Source organism: Schistocerca americana, chromosome 6 (genome assembly GCF_021461395.2).
Source record: "Schistocerca americana isolate TAMUIC-IGC-003095 chromosome 6, iqSchAmer2.1, whole genome shotgun sequence".
In the NCBI taxonomy this organism is placed as follows: Eukaryota; Metazoa; Arthropoda; class Insecta; order Orthoptera; family Acrididae; genus Schistocerca; species Schistocerca americana.
The window spans coordinates 26194454-26212732 of NC_060124.1; the positions used below are offsets into that span (position 1 = coordinate 26194454).

Genomic DNA, 18279 nt, shown 5'->3' on the forward strand with positions numbered 1-18279 from the left:
TACTACTTAGTATCTAATCTTAGATGAAACGCCTTCAAAAACTGCCGGTGCTCTGTTAAAAGAATATTTTCTTTCTTCCCAAAACACGATCAATAGTTTTGAAGGTTGGTATTATAAAAAAAACTCAGTTATCTCTGTTCAAAATGTTCAGATGTGTGTGGAATCTTATGGGACTTAACTGCTAAGTTCATCAGTCCCTAAGCTTACACACTACTTAACCTAAATTATCCGAAGGTCAAACACACACACCCATGCCCCAGGGAGGACTCGAACCTCCGACGGTACCAGCCGCACAGTCCATGACTGCAGCGCCTTAGAAGTTATCTCTGTAATTATATTCACGACTCAGTTATCTGTAAGCACATTGTAACTCATTAATCGTAGCTCATCCAACCAATTTATTTGTCATTTCGTTTACATCTTGCAGATCTAGCTCTGACCGTCCATGAGATCTACAACACACAGAGTCGCCCACGTTGATTAGCGTATCCCTTGACTTCAGGAAGGTTTTTGATACAGATCCGTATTTTCGTTTAATGAAACAAGAATCGAGCTTACAGAGAATTCATTTACGTGGAGTTCTCAACGCATCGCTCTTAACAAAAGTCAGAGATGTAAACTTCAGTAGTACCCCGATGAAGTGTGGTGAATCAGTATGTGTAAATAATGTAGTGGATAACATCGAAAGCTCTATGAGACTGTTCGCAGACTGTGCAGTTGTCTATAAGAAGGTAGGAATGCCAGAACTGTACAGCAAACTGTAGAAAAACCTGCAGACAATCAAGGAGTGATCCATGGACTGACGCTGAACGTAAATAATTGTAACGTAGTGGTCATAAATAGGCTGAGATGTCCAGTACTGTACGCTTTCACTGCTGGCGACAGGTTACTGCGAACAGGCACTACGGTAGTTACTGGTAGTAACCACCCGGAACTACCTCCAATGGAATGAGCACAACACATGGAAAACAAACTGCAGTCAAAGCGTCTGCCAGGCTGAGATTCATTGGAAGTATCTTAAGGAAATATAATTCATCCATGAGAGAAGTGGCTTACAAAACGCTTGTTCCACCGATTCTTGAACGTTGCTCATCAGTCTAGGATCCTGATCAGGTTGGATTAATACGACAAGCAGACAAGACCGAACGAAGAACTACGTGTTTCGTCTCGGGATCATTTAGCCGGCTCAAGAGCGTTACGCAGATGCTCAACATACCCCAATTGCAGACGTTAAAAGAGAGACGTTGTGCATCACTAAAAGATTTCCTATTGAAATTCCCAGAGAGTACGTTCTGGGAAGAGTTAGACAACGTGTTAGTTTCCCCCAAATGCGTTTCACGAAATAACCACAACGACCTTTACGCGTTCCATACATGGCTGGAAGAAGCAAAGGGGAGAAGGTAATGGTAACAGAAGGCACTCCGCCACACACCGTAAGGTGGCTTATGGAGTATAATGTAGATCTAGATGTGTATCTATCACCCATCCAGTCGAATTTTGCAGTTATAGACAACACATACTATACGACACAGATAAAAACCACATTTATGCCCTATGAGGGGTTCGTTTCAGAGTTCTGTGTTCGCGAGACGGTGACCACAATGCGAACAAGTAGCTAAAAAATCGGCGTCGAATTTTTGGACGTGTCGAGCTGGTACGCTGCCAGCAGTGTGTTTACCCCAAATACATTGGAGGGGATCGCGTCGAATCGTTGAGCAGGCAAGTCCAGCGAAGTCAGTTTCCTTCTAAGAACAAAGTAGTGGCTCTTATTTTGTAAGCAAAAACATTATTGTGCTGAAACATAAAATGGCCAGTTCCAATGTATTTACATCGTCAGATCCGTATTACTATCTATGTTGCTTTACTATCAGCTGTGTGCCTGAGATTGAGCGCGATGCCCCATTATTTGCGAAGAGACTTCCATAAGTGAGAACCGTGCTACATGTCTGGAAGTGTACATCACATCCCGAAAATAATACAGGTGGTAGAAAATCTTAAAATGGGCACTTTGAGATCAAGAATTAATACAGGGCTGTTACAAATGATTGAAGCGATTTCATAAATTCACTGTAGCTCCATTCATCGACATGTGGTCACAACACACTACAAATACGCAGAAAAACTCATAAAGATTTGTTCGGCTGAAGCCGCACTTCAGATTTCTGCCGCCAGAGCGCTCGAGAGCGCAGTGAGACAAAATGGCGACAGGAGCCGAGAAAGCGTATGTCGTGCTTGAAATGCACTCACATCAGTCAGTCATAACAGTGCAACGACACTTCAGGACGAAATTCAACAAAGATCCACCAACTGCTAACTCCATTCGGCGATGGTATGCGCAGTTTAAAGCTTCTGGATGCCTCTGTAAGGGGAAATCAACGGGTCGGCCTGCAGTGAGCGAAGAAACAGTTGAACGCGTGCGGGCAAGTTTCACGCGTTGCCCGCGGAAGTCGACGAATAAGGCAAGCAGGGAGCTAAACGTACCACAGGATGGTGCTCCACTGCACTTCCATCATGATGTTCGGCATTTCTTAAACAGGAGATTGGAAAACCGATGGATCGGTCATGGTGGAGATCATGATCAGCAATTCATGTCATGGCCTCCACGCTCTCCCGACTTAACCCCATGCGATTTCTTTCTGTGGGGTTATGTGAAAGATTCAGTATTTAAACCTCCTCTACCAAGAAACGTGCCAGAACTGCGAACTCGCATCAACGATGCTTTCGAACTCATTGATGGGGACATGCTGCGCCGAGTGTGGGAGGAACTCGATTATCGGCTCGATGTCTGCCGAATGACTAAAGGGGCACATATCGAACATTTGTGAATGCCTAAAAAAACTTTTTGAGTTTTTATATGTGTGTGCAAAGCATTGTGAAAATATCTCAAATAATAAAGTTATTGTAGAGCCTTGAAATCGCTTCAATCATTTGTAATAACCCTGTAGTTTTTTAATTTTTTATTTTTACAATTCACACCTTAAAGGAACAATTTAAGCTCCAAGTAACTGCTAGAGATAACAACTGCCAAACTCACTGTATGCATCACAACGGAGCACAGACTCTGACCACGCTCTCTCGGATATCACAGGGAGACAAGCTGCTATCACCCTGCCAAACAGTCCCTCTGCAGCATCAAGTGTGCCTTCGAACAGCGGCGGCTTCAAGTCAACCAATAGTAATATACCCACAAAACTGAAGTGCGTCAGGCAGTTGCTTATTATGAGTACATAACAAAGTATATAACAAAGACATGCCTCACAAGTATCGTTCATTCACGAATTCGTACCGCCTGAAATATTGGTTTTCGATCTTCGACTCCCCATCTCAAACTTTTCAGGATCGTCAAGCGACTGTTTAAGGTTTAAGGTTTTGGGCAGCATACACAGGGTGTCCCAGAAGGAATGGTCAGTACATAGGGATACGACGGAAACGATCACTCCAAGCCGATAGGTCTAGTAAACATGTGTTCTAAGGTCCACACCTTAAGATCCATGAACACTTGTTCATATTCGCTACTGTGGAGCACATCTCCTCCAATAGACAAGTGCTCATAGCTCTTAAGGTATGCGTTTTAGAGCCCATGTTTACTTGACAATGTTTTGGTCCACGCCGACACGTCGAGAAATATGGAATGCAAAGAGAGTGCAATAGAAGAGATTTGTTTAACAGTATCGAAGATGAAGACGTGCTCAAGGTATGCATCTTAGAGCCTGTATTTACTAGATTTTTTTTTACTTTGAATGATCTCTCCTGTCACATCCCTGAATAGTGACCATTCCTCTTTGGACACCGTGAACAAATGAACAAATTAGACCCCCTGACCATCCTCCTCAATAACCGACAGCGCCTTTTATCACAAAAACTTGAAACAAATATTTATGTGGCTACATACTGGACATTTACAGTTTTTTCAATAAAAATAACTAATTATTTCTATGCAATACTTCCTCTACTCTATAGAAATAGCTGTTAAGGATAAATATCTATAATCTACATTTTAAAACACTTCTCCCGTCTGTCACGTATTTCGTTTCTATATGTAGACTAACAAATCAACACATTTCGTACCTTTCTCTGCCAAAGTTTAATTCATTAAATGGACTGAAGATAATTCTTGAATATTTGTTACTCTCAAACTCAAATGGATTATTTATAACATATTTCAGATGTGCATAAGCGTACTGTGAGGCTGTGGTTAACAGTCCCCAGGATATAACAGCCACATAATAAATAAATCAAAAGACAGCTAAAGAAAATCGGAAACAAGCAGAGGAGAGAAGCACCACAAAACTACACAAGCAGTATAGACAGGCATTCACACAAACGCAAAGAACATTCTCATTTATTACTAACAAAAATAAATGGTACACATTAACATACACATACAAACCAAAAAACAGGATAGCAAACATACTGGAGAAACAAAGATTATGTGTAACATACAGGACAAGAAACACATTTCAGTGACATTTACAAACATCAACTGAAAAAACAGACAGATATCAATGATTCAGAATCAGGGAATCTGGTGATGACAAGCATAAATTTCAAAGCCACTTGTAGATACAAAGAAGTATGAAAGTAGCCATTCTACCTTTGTGGAACATCTAATCAACTATGAGCACGAGTCCTCTAAAATGGAACAAAATACGAAATTCACTAGAATGAACAGTCGCAACAGAAGATTTCTGACATTGCCGGAAAATTTTCGCATACAACCAGCTCTTGCAATGAACAAGAACGTAATAAATGACAAAATTAACGTAACAACCCTCTGATCATGATAGGAACTAAAAGAATAACAAAACAAAATCCGTGAAATCTTCTCGGGTGATCAGCCGAGTAAAGGCGTCGTCTTCTCGCAACGTTTCGAAGGGTTTCGTACCCATCATCTCGACACTTCGCTTGAAGATGATGGGTACGAAACCCTTCGAAACGTTGCGAGAAGACGACGCCTTTACTCGGCTGATCACCCGAGAAGATTTCACGAATGGAATACGCCGAGAAAGTCTCAAATCACATTTAACAAAACAAAATGTATAACATAACCAGACTAAACAGAAACATACTCATCCTCCCCACCATGACACAAAATTGCGCCGGCCGCGGTGGTCTAGCGGTTCTAGGCGCTCAGTCCGGAACCGCGGGACCGCTACGGTCGCAGGTTCGAATCCTGCCTCGGGCATGGATGTGTGTGATGTCTTTAGGTTAGTTAGATTTAAGTAGTTCTAAGTTCTAGGGGACTGATGACCACAGATGTTAAGTCCCATAGCGCTCAGAGCCATTTGAACCATTTGAACCACAAAATAGCCGCCTGCACACAATAACACACGCTCCTCAATAAGAAAGAAGCGAATGCCAAACTGCATACAGACACCACAGCTCAAACAAAAGACGACCTAAAAAACACAGCGACAGCTGACAACACCGCAGACAGTAAAGATACACAACATAGGTTTTAAACAGAAACATATAGCGAAAGCGCACCCTTTAACTAAAATCTGATCGCAAATCTCAAAAACCGGATATCCTGTTGTACACAGGACAATGAGAAACAATTCCATGGTGACACTCATGTGATAATAAGATTTTAAAAACCCAGAAGTAGAAACAAACAGTAGTTCAACGTAGCAAACAAAACATGCGCTCCAAAAAGTTCTTTCTTACTAAAAATAAGATTATAACAAAAAACTTAATATAATAACATATCTGGAAACATTATGTAACACATTCATTATATACATACAAGAAACGTTTTATAGGCCACTGAGGATGCTTTGTGAATAAAAGCAAGGAAACACATATGACAAATAAATAAAAGGCCTTTTATTTAGTTAATAATGAATGAAGAGGGGTCCATCTTTTTCCAAGAACCCCTAAATACTGTTTCGGTTTAACATCCAAACATGTTTTTCACCCCAGTTTTGGCATCCTCTGTGGATTTTTCCTTCATTTTTCTGAAATATATAGACACAGACTACCTTTAGGTTAGGAAATACGCTACAGCAGGTTTTGTTGTTCTTTAAATTATAGATGCACTTTACCTTTTATTTTACATTGTGAATGCCCTGTGGTTGCCAACCGAAATCAGCCACTGGTCTAAGCGACTACACCATGTCATCTGCAAACATGAGGGATGTTAGAAAATCGTCTGCATTGAATTTTTGTTTATAATCCAATCTTCAAAATGTACATCAAGGTAAAATTCGTGGCATATGCCCGTTTTTGGCCTTATCATTGTAGTAATTGGCTAGTACTGAGCTGTGAGAAGTTTGTTTTTGTGTTTTATTAAATAATTTTTTAAATAAAAACTTTTAATGTCTAGACTGCAATTTTCCTATCACAATTAAAGGTCGATAACTAGCTTCGGTTGCTATCTGTAACCATCTTCAGATCGTTCAAAACATGAAAAGGCGGTGAGTAAGCAATGGAAAGTATCATTAGCTGTAGTCATGCAACAACATGCAATCGTAAGTATGAAAATAACAGTACGCAGTTGAAAACGTCACCGTGAGCAAGCCAGGCTGTAGACCTGTCGAAAGAAGGTAATTTCGGGGGTTGACGATCATACAGGGAATTATTAAGTTACATGATTAGAAATTGGATCAAAAGCTCATTACTTGCTACAGTATAATACGTATCATCGTGAGAGCAGTACACGCAAAGGTTCCAAAAATTGCCATGGGCCCACCAGTCTGACATGACAAGTCCAAACGAACGTTTTTTCAGACTGGTGAGCTTGCAGAATTTTCTTATTATCCTTCTACTTGTACATATTTTATAATGACTACATTATACACCAAGCAGGATCATTCTTGTGTAATCCAGGCTACGGAATAGCTGACAATTTTTTTGCATATAGTGTTGTCACGATAATACCTGTGTCGCCATTCAAGTAAGAAGCTTTTGATCCAACTTCTACTCATGCAACTTGATAATTTCATGTATGACTGTCAACCCGCAAAATTACCTTCTTTCGACAGGTCTACAATCTGGCTTACTCGTGGTGACGTTTTCGGCGACGTACTGTTATTATTTTCATGCTTACGAATGCATGTCGTCCCGTGACTGCAGCTAATGATGCTTCCCAACGCTTATTCACCGCCTTTTCATATTTTGAAGGATCTGAAGACGGTTGGAAGTAGCAACAGGAACGTTAATTATGACAGAAAAATTGCGGCCTAGACGTTAAATGGTATTACTTAAAAAAATTATTTAATATACCTCATCAAGACCGCTGTTTTCCTTTTTCCTCCCTTCCCCCCCCTCCCCCCCCCCCCCCACCCCCTCTCGATCACAAACTATGTCAGGCTTCACCTGTATTAGTGTGCGAAACGTCTTTTTGTGTAGTTGAGCTGAAGTTGTGGACGTCGGTAAAAATGTATAGAGTAGCACTTGCAACCTACGTCCTCAATTATTTGCTTGACGTATTCCAATCTCTGTCTTCCTCTACAGTTTTTGCCCTCTACAGCTCCCTCTAGTATCATCGAAGTCATTCCCTCATGTCTTAGCAGATGTCCTATCATCATGTCCCTTATCCTTATCAGTGTTTTCCACATATTCCTTTCCTCTCCGATTCTGTGTAGAACCTCCTCATTCCTTACCTTATCAGTCCACCTAATTTTCAACATTCGTCTATAGCACCACATCTCAAATGCTTCGATTCTCTTCTCTTCCGGTTTTCCCACAGTCCACGTTTCACTACCATACAATGCTGTACTCCAGACGTACATCCTCAGAAATTTCTTCCTCAAATTAAGGCCGATATTTGATATTAGTAGACTTCTCTTGGCCAGAAATGCCTTTTTTGCCACAGCGAGTCTGCTTTTGATGTCCTCCTTGCTGCGTCCGTCATTGGTTATTTTTCTGCCTAGGTAGCAGAATTCCTTAACTTCATTGACTTCGTGACCATCAATCCTGATGTTAAGTTTCTCGCTGTTCTCATTTCTACTACTTCTCATTACCTTCGTCTTTCTCCGATTTACTCTCAAACCATACTGTGTACTCATTAGACTGTTCATTCCGTTCAGCAGATCATTTAATTCTCCTTCACTTTCACTCAGGATAGCAATGTCATCAGCGAATCGTATCATTGATATCCTTTCACCTTGTATTTTAATTCCACTCCTGAATCTTTCTTTTATTTCCATCATTGCTTCCTCGATGTACAGATTGAAGAGCAGGGGCGAAAGGCTACAGCCTTGTCTTACACCCTTCTTAATGCGAGCACTTCCTCCTTGATCGTCCACTCTTATTATTCCCTCTTGGTTGCTGTACATATTGTATATGACCCGTCTCTCCCTATAGCTTACCCCTACTTTTTTCAGAATCTCGAACAGCTTGCACCATTTTATATTGTCGAACGCTTTTTCCAGGTCGACAAATCCTATGAAAGTGTCTTGATTTTTCTTTACCCTTGCTTCGATTATTAGCCGTAACGTCAGAATTGCCTCTCTCGTCCCTTTACTTTTACTAAAGCCAAACTGATTGTCACCTAGCGCATTCTCAATTTTCTTTTGCTTTCTTCTGTATATTATTCTTGTAAGCAGCTTCGATGCATGAGCTGTTAAGCTGATTGTGCGATAATTCTCGCACTTGTCAGCTCTTGCCGCCTTCGGAATTGTGTGGATGATGCTTTTCCGAAAGTCAGATGGTATATCGCCAGACTCATATATTCTACACACCAACGTGAATAGTCGTTTTGTTGCCACTTAGATATTGGGAACTATTTCGAGTAGTTTGTTATTCACGGATTATATTTCGTATTTTGACAGTGTTTACTAGCGTGGCCTCCTGCTCGTTAGTGAATACAGCGTCTAGCTATACCTCTCTGGCTTGGCCACATGTTTCAATGCACAGATTTAGCTTTCTGATGCCCTCCCGACTGTCGTTTCTTTACTGTTTTGCTTTGTTTTGACGTCCGAGAACTTTGAATCTGTTCCGCTTGTTTTAATTCTGTGTGTGTGTGTGTGTGTGTGTGTGTGTTACATACACTATGTGATCAGAAGTATACGGACACCCCCAAAAACCGAGAGAGGTGGCGCAGTGATTAGCACACTGGACTCGCATTCGGGAGGATCCCTATTTAGGTTTTCCGTGATTTCCCTAAATCGCTCCAGGCAAATGCCGGGATGGTTCCTCTGACAGGGCACGGCCGACTTCCTTCCCCGTCCTTCCCTAGCCCCATGAGACCGATGATCTCGCAGTTTGGTCTCTTCCCCGAAACAACCCAACCCACCCCCAAAAACATGCGTTTTTCATATTACGTCCATTGCGCTGCCACCTACTGCCAGGTACTCCATATCAGTGACCTAAGTAGTCATCAGACATCGTGAGAGAGCATAATGGAGCGCTCCGCGCAACTTACGGACTTCGCACGTGGTCAGGTGATTGGGTGTCGTGTCATACGTCTGTACGCATGATTTCCAAACTCCTAAACATCCCTAGATCCACTGTTTCCGATGTGATAGTGAAGTGGAAACGTTAAGTGACACGTACAACACAAAAGCGTACAGGCCGACCTCGTCTGTTGACTGACAGAGACCGCCGACAGTTGAAGAGGGTCGTAAAGTGTAATAGGCAGACATCTATCCAGACCATCACACAGGAATTCAAAACTGAATCAGAATCCACTCCAAGTACTATGACAGTTAGGCGGGAAGTGAGAAAACGTAGATTTAATGGTCGAGCGGATGCCACACATCACGCCGGTAAATGCCAAACCACGCCTCACTTGGTGTGTTGTTGTTGTTGTTGTTGTTGTGGTCTTCAGTCCTGAGACTGGTTTGATGCAGCTCTCCATGCTACTCTATCCTGTGCAAGCTTTTTCATCTCTCAGTACCTACTGCAACCTACATCCTTCTGAATCTGCTTAGTGTATTCATCTCTTGGTCTCCCTCTACGATTTTTACCCTCCACGCTGCCCTCCAATACTAAATTGGTGATCCCTTGATGCCTCAGAACATGTCCTACAAACTGATCCCTTCTTCTGGTCAAGTTGTGCCACAAACTTCTCTTCTCCCCAATCCTATTCAATACTTCGTCATTAGTTACGTGATCTACCCATCTAATCTTCAGCATTCTTCTGTAGCACCACATTTCGAAAGCTTCTATTCTCTTCTTGTCCAAACTAGTTATCGTCCATGTTTCACTTCCATACATGGCTACACTCCATACGAATACTTTCAGAAATGACTTCCTGACACTTAAATCAATACTGGATGTTAACAAATATCTCTTCTTCAGAAACGATTTCCTTGCCATTGCCAGCCTACATTTTATATCCTCTCTACTTCGACCATCATCAGTTATTTTACTCCCTAAATAGCAAAACTCCTTTACTACTTTAAGTGTCTCATTTCCTAATCTAATCCCCTCAGCATCGCCCGATTTAATTACACTACATTCCATTATCCTCGTTTTGCTTTTGTTGATGTTCAACTTATATCCTCCTTTCAAGACACTGTCCATGCCATTCAACTGCTCTTCCAAGTCCTTTGCTGTCTCTGACAGAATTACAATGTCATCGGCGAACCTCAAAGTTTTTATTTCTTCTCCATGAATTTTAATACCTACCCCGAATTTTTCTTTTGTTTCCTTTACTGCTTGCTCAATATACAGAATGAACAACATCGGGGAGAGGCTACAACCCTGTCTTACTCCCTTCCCAACCACTGCTTCCCTTTCATGTCCCTCGACTCTTATAACTGCCATCTGGTTTCTGTACAAATTGCAAATAGCCTTTCGCTCCCTGTATTTTACCCCTGCCACCTTCAGAATTTGAAACAGAGTATTCCAGTCAACATTGTCAAAAGCTTTCTCTAAGTCTACGAATGCTAGAAACGTAGGTTTGCCTTTCCTTAATCTTTCTTCTAAGATAAGTCGTAAGGTCAGTATTGCCTCACGTGTTCCAGTGTTTCTACGGAATCCAAACTGATCTTCCCCGAGGTTGGCTTCTACTAGTTTTTCCATTCGTCTGTTAAGAATTCGTGTTAGTATTTTGCAGCTGTGACTTATTAAGCTGATAGTTCGGTAATCACTTGGTGTAAAGAGCGTAAACATTGGACGGCTGAAGTGGAAAAGCTTTGTGTGGAGCGAAGAATCACGGTACACAATGTGGAGATCTGATGGCAGGGTGTGCAAATGGCGAATGTCCGATGAACGTCATCTACTACCGTGTGTAGTGCCAACGGTAAAATTCGGAGGCTGCGGTGTTATGGTGTGGTCGTGTTTTGCATGGAGGGGGCTTGTACCCCTTGTTGTTTTGGATGGCACTGTCACAGCACAAGCCTACATTGATGTTTTAAGCACCCTCTTGCTTCCAATTGGTGAAGAGCAATTCGGGGATGGCGACTGCACCTTTCCACATCATCGAGTACCTGTTCACAATGCACTACCTGTGGCGGAGTGGTTACGCGACAATAACATCCACGTAATGGACTGACCTGCTCAGAGTCCTGACATAAATCCTATAGAGCACCTGTGGGATGTTTTGGAATGCCGACTTCGTGCCAGGCCTCACCGACGGACATCGATACCTCTCCTCGGTGCAGCACTCCGTGAAGAACGGCTGCCATTCGCCAAGAAACCTAGCAGCACCTGATTGGACGTATGCCTGCGAGAGTGGAAGCTGTCATCAAGGCTAAGGGTGGGACATACCATACTGAATTCCCGCATTACAGATGGAGGGTGCCACGAACTTGTAAGTCATTTTCAGTCAGCTGTCCGGATACTTTTGATCACGTAGTGTAGTACCGTTTGGTCATTGATAACATTTTTGTCTGTGTAATAGCTTTTTGCATGTGATAATTTTTCTCTATCGTTAAAAATTGGTACAGATGGTTACTGTGTGTTTTAGGATTTGGAGACCTGTTTCTATGTCACTGGGATAGTGGTTGCTATTGATCAGGTGGTCTGCAAATGTGGAATGTGTGCTGCCTATTTTCAGTATCCTGAAACATTCTGTCCGATGTATACTGAATCACAGTCTTTGCAGGTTGCCTGATATGTACGTGCTTTTTTGAATTTATCTATGGGAGTTTTGGATGTTTTTAGTCTTTTTTGCAGAGTATTGTTTGTTTTATATGTCAGGACTAGCAAATACTACAATGATATTGTCAAAAAAGAGCATGTGTCACGAATTTTACCTGAATACACATTTCAAAGATTCGATTAGAAACAAAATTTCAATGCAGACGATTTTCTAACATCCCTCTTGGTTACAGGTGACATGGCACTAATGTATAATTTTAAAGAACTACAAAATCGGATGTAACATATTTTCTAACCTAAACATTATCTCTATGTACGTATTTATTTCACAAAAACAAAAGAAGAAACTCACTGAGGGTACCACAGCTGTGGTGAAACAAGGTTGGGTATTGAAACGAAACAATGTTTTGTGTTCTGACAAAAAGGCGGACTCATCCTTAACCATTATTATTTTCTGCAAGCACGGGAACTGCGCTGGAAGCTCCTATATGATAGTTTTATTTAGTTGTTTACACGGACCACATCTCCCAGAAGATGAGAACATGCATGATGTTCAAACAATCAAAAAGGATAAACGACGAAAGTTGAGTGGTTATCTGTAAGCTGGTTGTACATTATAAATTATTTGGATAATTACTTTATAAGTTATTGTAGCGTCATTTCAGAACAGAGGTCTTGTCAAATTTCCCTTCTTTTCTTAGACCTGGATTGGATGAAACTTTTGTAAAAGAGGTAAGTCATCTCTGAGCCTTTGTAAATGATAAATCCAGATAACAGAGCAAAAACCATGCTTATTAAATTCTCGCTCATATAGTTTCGACTGTAATAGAAAAAAGGACATCCTGGATCAGTATCACCTGACTTTGTAAACACCTGATTGGTTTTTGCCATAGGCCAAGAAAATTGTTCCGAAGACAACCCAGAAAAAAACAGCCCCACATTATTACACCACCTGTACATAAGTTCACTGCCATCAAAACACTTGGCAGGCAAATACAGGCTCCATCACGTGCCCTTTGACTGACGCCTCATAACCCTTACCTGCCGTTCCGCGAAAACTTTACGCCCGTACTACAGAGCAATATTGCGGTGTTATTTAAAACCATGTAACCAAATCACCTCGTCGGTTCTCGCACTGTCTTTTGCCGTAGGACGGCCATGAAAATGATCGAAAGTACTTAATTGAAGACACAACATCGTTGCTACAGGTAGTCCGCGAAAACCGATTCATAGATTTTGGCCACTGATGAATCGTGTATACGACTGGAGTTAACCCCTTACGGTCAGTTACGGTCTGGAGATGGTGCGCTGAAGCACCGAAACTGGAAGCCATATAATAAATAACATCGTAAGGTAGGCTGTAGGAACATACTTAAGTGACTTCCGTCCTTGATCTGCAACGGGAGTCCTCTGCACCAGTTGTCTAACGTGACTGGTTATTGGTTGGTTTTTGAGTACAGCTATTGCCGGGCACGCCTAAATCCAGTGTACTTTTCCGACTATACGAATGAACTTGTGGACTGCTGAACACACGCCCAATTTGAACTAAATTATGTTTGGTGATTTAATCCGACCAGAAGGTCGTCTGTATTTACTGTAAGTAATAGATAATTCATATGGAGACTCGGGAACTTTAATAATAATTGACACTTGGTCTGAAGCTCGATTATAGTAGTTATTCCTTTGATGGAAACTGGCAATGGACGTATTTGAATTCAAGACATGTACGATTGTCATCTATAGCCTATAGGGGCAGAACAAAAGATTATTATCTGATTGTCGAAATAAGTATTTGAAGAATGTAGCAGGAAAAGAAAGTTTGAAATGCAATCATCATCATCCATTTATCAGCCATTGCTGGACACATGGCTTTTCCAGACCTCTCCTTGCATGCTAATTTCAACATTTCGCGGCAAAATTTGTCGTACTTGTTTCTTTATATCGTCAATCCATGTCCCACCTGATTAGGTCGTCCTCTAGGTCTCTTCTTCTTACAGGGAATGCAACACAGGCGCTCATTCACCCGTTTTCCATAATTCCGTCTCGCAATATTCCGAGACCATTTCCATTTTAATTTCGTAACAGCCACTACCACTGTCACTACCAACAATTTGTCTTAACGATTTGCTTGTCCGTCTGTCCCTTCTTGTTATGTTAAGCATGTGTATTTCAAGTTGCTTAGTCGGTACCGTCAATTTTTGAACTATTTGCACATGTAACATCCACGTCATATTTCATTCATTAACTTTAACTATCGTTATTTGATTTGAGGCACATTGCAAATTGCCCTCCGAAGACAGTTATCCAAATGAGCTCCAAGTCACTTTCACTCTCTTATTTATTTCTTAAAATTTACTTATTTTCAGTAGTCGTAAGTATTTGGATTTCTCAATAATTTCTATAATGTCATCATGAATCTTAACATGTTCCTATCAGGGTAGAACTGACTGTAAATTTTCATTTATTTCGACATTTAGGTTTAGGCTATCATGTGATCAATAGTTGCCGGCCGGAGTGGCCGTGCGGTTCTAGGCGCTACAGTCTGGAGCCGAGGGATCGCTACGGTCGCAGGTTCGAATCCTGCCTCGGGCATGGATGTGTGTGATGTCCTTAGGTTAGTTAGGTTTAATTAGTTCTAAGTTCTAGCCGACTGATGACCTCAGAAGTTAAGTCGCATAGTGCTCAGAGCCATTTGAACCATTTGATCAATAGTTAGAACTCGTTCACCGAAGTTCAGTGCCATTTGCAATAAACGTACCGACTAAGCACAGCTTTGGCTCTCCTCTTCTGGTTTGAGAAGGTGATGGCAATAGCAGAAAGTCGTAAGAAATGAAAACATGTCAACATACATCAGCGCCTGGCAAAACTGGACAACAAGCTTAAATATGAAACACTTTCCTAATGTTCTCCAAAATATCATTTATTTGAGCACAATCCGAAAACCTACATTAACAACACCGTATCTAAATTTTTACTAAGAAGTGAAGACAAACTGCAACTTTTGAAACAGAATGGTGTGTATAAAATAACATGCACTGTGGAAAATTACACGTTGGTCAGTCAGGTAGAACTGGCGTAGTTAGTTACAAAAATATTGTATTACAACTGTAAAGTGAATTTCATTTATCATCTGTTGTAAAATGTAACGATATTCACACAAAAAACCTTATATTTTGTTAGCTGTAACTATTTCCGTGTGAGATAAAAATGATGTAATACTTTGATTTGTGACCACTCCTTATGTCTTCGTTTTGGCATCTTTTACATAATAATGGCTACGTAAGTCACTCGCCTCATTTTATCTTTGTTTGTGATAATCAGTTGTCACCTGACCCTAGCCTAAGGAGCCGAAACCAGTTCGTAACAAAATGAATAATATTTTGCAGATACTAGGAAAGCGTTTTCTAATATGGAAACTATATTAAGCGATCTGAGCAGCTTATATAAGAAACGAAATCATTTAAGGAATTTACTGCTTACATTAATAAATTGGACCTACTGTCATACTCGTTCTGCTCGGTTTTCCATCCTTTGATGAAGTGCTCGTGGATCGATGCAAACAAAACGACATCATCTCGGGACGACATCATCTCCAAATCGAAAGTGGTTCTGCTAAGCTCAGTTTATGCATACTCCTTTCTTCATCCCAGTTTAATGGTCTGAAGAGTTCTTCCAAGGCTGTAGGAAACACTTTCGGTGATACATAGTTACCTAGCCTAATTTCTTCCTCAATTGTGACTTTGTCACTCTCTTGATGTACTGAAAAGGAAGATTTAGCCATATTTTTTATATCCCTTAACAAACTAATGTGGAGATTCTGTTCCATGGTTCTCAAGTGCAACCACAAAAGCTTTTATTGTAACAAAATCAAACGCTTTCTTGTAAACTCCATAAAAACTGACTACTAGTCTGTGCTTCTTTGTCTGATGCAATGATTTTGAATATTAACAAAACTTAAAGTCCACAATAACGACAAATATCTACGTTCCTAAAAACATATTTTTTTGTAGAGAATGCGTCTCTTAGATTTTGACCTTTGTAATTTTGTTGCTTTTCATGGAATAAACTGCCATCCGCTAGGACGACATCTTCCAAGTCTGTTTGCATGGTGTCACAATGCTCGTGATATAGGAACTGCTTACAGGGTGTTTCCGAAAGAGCGTTCAAAAATGTAAAAGGACATAGAAAATGCTTCTCTGAACAGTTTGAGGTAGGGTATCTGGGGGTCGGAGACACCAGGTTAAGGAGATATGGAAATAAACTTGTTTATCACTTTGTGTAGCATGTTTTCCAGTGTATTTACAACTAACATGCCTACAAGTTTGCACGTACTCTGCTGTTTATTTACATATACATTATTTCCTGCAAGGAAACAAGGAGGACGAGCCTCATTGCAAGGAAGTCGTGATGCTGGGATTGTTTACTTTACTTGTCCATACGGTGGCTCTGTTGTATTTACAATGTCCCATGACAGAACGTGCTTCGAATCAACATGGCGATGCACAGCCTCACTTCAGTGCGGATGTCCCTAACAATCTTAATGGCGTACTTCCTGGTCGCTGAACTGGAAGGGGAGGTTGTATTCCATGGCCTGCGAGATCACATGACCCGAATCCCCTTGATTGTCTCCTCTGGAGATACCTAAAGTCGCTTTTGTTTGTGACCCCAGAGGATTCGGAGATGGAGTTAGTTGCCAGAATTGTAGCTGCCTGTGATCTGATTCGAAACACATCAGGGATATTTGTCAAGGTCAGTCAGAATCTTGTTCGCCGATGTCATGCTTGAATTGAGGCTGATGGCCATCAGTTTCAGCACATTTTGTAAGATACAGCACAAATGCTACATTTACTGTGTCAAAGATGGTATTTGCAGATAACTGTAACAAATGTAAATAAAGAAAACGTTCACAGTAATGTGATTTTATTCCTATTACCGCGTTAAGCTGGCTTCTCCGACCACAGGTTCCCTACCTCAAATTGTTCAGTGGAGCATCTTCAATGTCCTGTTAAATTTTTGCACGCTCTTACGAAAACACTCAGTATAGTCAAATTACTCTACCAAATTACCTGCAGAGTAGCATCGTACACTAGATAGATTGCGAACGACTTTGCTACGTTCTGAAGCTACACTGGGCTATTTCCGCGACCAAGTTTGTACAGTTTCTCAGCAGGATCAGTGCCTAGATAACTGGGGACTTCCTGGCGGGCACTTCTAGTGAGAGTCACCTCATTGCGCTGTTGGAAGATCCGATCAGCCCCAGTGAAAACAATCAGTATACATGTATACCGATAATTTTCTACGGTAATATCAAAGATGTGTCGGTCCGAGGCTCTTTTTACACGGCTGAGGCGTACCTCCTCTGTTCTTCAAGACTTCGAAGGTGTCTTGCTGGGTGTTCCTTGACTGCTGCTTGTCTTCTGGGCAGTCAAGGTAACAAAGGAATTTAGATTGTCGGAGAAACAAGACTTGCCAGTCTGGTGCCCAACACGTTGTTTGTGAGTCTGTGCTCTGCTGACGCCGCGCCTCTGTGAAGCGACCCAGAGGCGGTCCGTTATCATTGGTCCCGTTAGTGCCGCGGCAGCGTGCCAGTTGTCAGGATGGCCGAGCGGTCTAAGGCGCCAGACTCAAGGGAGATCCTTGCCTGTACAGACAGGTCTGAGCATTCTGGTCCTCGTATGAGGGCGTGGGTTCGAATCCCACTTCTGACAAAATTTTTATTTTCTCACACTTCAAAAATAGATGAAGGTCGGAGTGGAGCACTTTCGCGCATAACCATCTAACTGCAAACTGAAAGTGATATTGCTCTATTCTGAACACTTGTTTACTCTGGTATTCAGACTGAAGACTGGTTAGATGAAACTTCCTACGCAGTCTATGATTTGCAAGTCTCTTCATCTCTGCCTATCTACTTTACACCACGCCCATTTGAACCCGTTTGCTACTTTCGAACCTAGGTCTTCCGCTACAATTTTTATCCCACACCGTTTCCCCCATTAGCAAAGCATAAAGATATGCGCTATCAACACATCACATTCCGTGTCTTAGTCAAGTTGTGTCGTAAATGTTTTTTTTTTTTTTTTTCATTTGATTCAGTATCTTCTATTAAATTATTCCAGTTCAGAACTTTATGCATCTTTTTTGATTTTTAATATTTGTAATATTGATGACAATTTTGTGACGAGAATATTAAATATATGTACATACTAACTTAGTGCATGTTGCATCGCGTGCGTAGACAGATATTTTTATTTTTATTTAATATGATTTTCCAAACTTTCCACGCTAATT

The 18279-nt window shown here is 41.2% G+C and overlaps 1 non-coding gene across 1 annotated transcript; it reads left to right on the forward strand.

Annotated features, from left to right (window-relative positions):
* Positions 1-17582: 17582 nt before the first annotated feature.
* On the forward strand, positions 17583-17699 carry Trnal-caa. Its single transcript has 2 exons — positions 17583-17620; positions 17654-17699. It is a non-coding gene; the product is annotated as a tRNA-Leu (tRNA).
* Positions 17700-18279: the final 580 nt, after the last annotated feature.